This window comes from Equus quagga, chromosome 2 (genome assembly GCF_021613505.1).
Source record: "Equus quagga isolate Etosha38 chromosome 2, UCLA_HA_Equagga_1.0, whole genome shotgun sequence".
Classification (NCBI taxonomy): Eukaryota; Metazoa; Chordata; class Mammalia; order Perissodactyla; family Equidae; genus Equus; species Equus quagga.
In genome coordinates this window covers 184735828-184738519 of record NC_060268.1, presented here as the reverse complement: position 1 = coordinate 184738519, position 2692 = coordinate 184735828, and the positions used below count along the sequence as shown (strand labels likewise).

General features: G+C 53.2%; 1 pseudogene; it reads right to left on the bottom strand.

The window, feature by feature from the left end:
• Window positions 1-321: 321 nt before the first annotated feature.
• On the bottom strand, window positions 322-2355 carry LOC124235264 (olfactory receptor 13A1-like; annotated as a pseudogene).
• Between the last annotated feature and the right edge of the window lie 337 nt (window positions 2356-2692).

Sequence of the window (2692 nt, the reverse complement as noted above, 5' to 3'; positions counted from 1 at the left end):
GCAGCGGGACATGCCAGAAGTCACGTTAGCATCACATGTGACGTGTAGCATTACATATCGACGCTCTACAGGGGGTGGCCACAGGGCACAACACACATCACGCCAGGGCAAGGCACTGGGGCCTCAAAGTGTGTCTCAGTGAGTGCCTTGGGAACAAGTGGCCCCAGAAAGAGGCCAGTGACCGTCCTCTGCCTAGAGAGCCCTTTGGACAAGGCTCAGGGGGATTTCTCAGGAGGTGTGTCCAGCGAGGCCTGAAGGTTCCCTCACCGGGGGCTCTCCCAGTGCTCCGAGAATCAGACCTGTTTTCTCCTCTTCACAGAGTCATTTAGTGAAAGACAGCGAGAGTATTCTAAGGGATGCTTTGAATTCCCTGTTCCTCAGGGTGTCAGCAAGGGGCTTGAGAGTGGGAGTCACAGTGGTGTACAGAATGGTGACAGCCTTGTCCAGTGGACCCCAGGCTCAGCTGGATGGAGGTGTAGACGACGGTGGAGTAGTACACAGTGACCACCAGGAGGTGCGAGGAGCAGGTGGAGAAGGCCCGCCCCCGGCCCGCAGCCCAGCAGATGCACAGGATGCTGGCGATGACGCAGCCGTAGGACGCCAGGGTGAGCAGGAAGCTCATCCCCGACAGGAACATGTCCATGGTGATGGGCATCACGTCGTTGATGAAGGTTGGGCTGCAGGACAGCAGCAGCACTGGTGGGATCTCGCAGAAGTGTGCGATGAGCTTGGGGCCACAGAAGGACCGCCGCAGGACCAGGCTGGTGAGCACGCAGGCGTTGAGTGTCCCCGTGGGCCACATGAAGGCCGCCAGGGTGAAGCACATGCTCCCACTCATCCAGGTGCCGCAGTGCAGCAGGTGGCAGATGGCCAGGCAGTGGTCATAGGCCAAGGCATGAAGACCAACATCAGGCTGAGGCAGCCCCCGGAGGAGATGGTGCTGTCAGTGACCAGGCTCTGCAGGACCTTGGGCAGGATGGACGTGGTGCAGAGCATGTCCAGCATGGCCACAGTGACCAGGAGGAAGTACATCGGGGGTTGAGGCTGGGGCTGCGGCTGATGGCGTCAATGATCAGCCCATTTGCTAGCCAAGGCCACCACGAACAGGAAGAAGACGAGGCAGAAGAGGGTGGCCTGGAGCCAGGGGTCCTCAGAGAAACTCTGCAGGAGGAAGAGAGTCAGGGCTGCAAGGTCCCCAAGGCCATGGGCAGCAGCCAGTCCCGTCGGCTGAGGGCCCTGCAGCTTACGCTGCTTTCTTGTCAGGAAGGGGTAGATTTTATTTTTAACTGAGAAAAATAATCAATTACGTTTAACGAGTAATCCCTTCTGGAAAGAAAACAACGACCTTACAGTTTCCATTTACAGCTAAAACATTCTTGGTTCATTAATCAAAGGAAAAGCGACCTCCACACAGTTCTGCACAGCAGCTGCGCCAGTTTACAACCCCACCAACAGTGCACGAGTGTCCCCTCTCTCCACATCCTCTCCAACCCTTGTTATCTCTAGTTCCTTTTGAGGACAGCCCTCCTGACAGGTGTGAGGTGATAACTCCTTGTGGTTTTGATCTGCATTTCCCAGATGATTAGTGATGTTGACACCTTTTCATTTTCCTGTTGGACATTTGAATGTCTTCTCTTGAGAAATGTCTATTCAGCTCCTTCAGTCATTTTTCAATTGGATTATTTGTTTTTTTGCTATTGAGTTGTACGAGTTCATTATATATTTTGGACATCAACTGCTTATCAGATGTGTGGATTACAAATACTTTCTTCCATCCCGCAGGTTGCCTGTTCACTCTGTTGATGGTTTCTCTTGTGGTGCAGAAGCCTCAGTGAGCGGAAGTTATACCCGCCCTGCAAAGCACGTACAGAAGCATTTTAGAACACCTGTAACATCGGTGTTTCTAAGAACACACGTGAGGTTCATTAACTTGGTAAGAGGGGCCGTGTGGGATGGCACCCGCCTTCAGTGTGGGAGCACCTGGGTCCTCAGCTGTCGTGGGAGATGCACAGCAGGAGCTGGCTACTGTGATTTCAATCTTCACGACTAGAGTGAAAATGACGATTTCCACGCTTGTGAGGGAAGCATTCTTTGATAGTTCCCTGGGAGGTGCATGCTATACACCAGAACGTTGTCCTTGTCCTGGCTATTTGGGGGCGTTTGGTACATATTCAAGAACTTGCAATAGCCTTCCCCAGATTCACCCCGTCAAACTGGGGACACGCTTGGGGGAGGGGTGTGGAACAAGACATGCCCCTGGAAGATAAACTGACTCCAGAGGCAGTTTCGACTTCCCGACTGCTCCCTCTCTGCGGGATCTGCTGCTGTCTGTGCAGCTTTCATGCAGCTCGTCATTCTGTAGCGCTCTTCTCTCATTTCAAAACACTGAGCAAAGAGTGATGAAAGAAAATCAAATCCTGGCACACAGTGGGCACCTCTTCCAGGAATGGTCTCTTTTCTCGGTTATTCTCCAGCTTCCAAGACGCAGGGGCCTCAGGCCGGTCTCCTCCTGCTCCCGCAGAGGCGTGCAGACTGCACTTGACAAACAACTAATTTGTCTCACCACAGGGCTCGACTAGGTCACTGGTCAGCGACTGAATCATTTATCTGGAGCCTCTGAACCCAATGTGTGTCCAGACCAGGGCTGCCACTTAGCAGGAAAAAAAAAGAGCACCCAGCTAAATGTGCATTT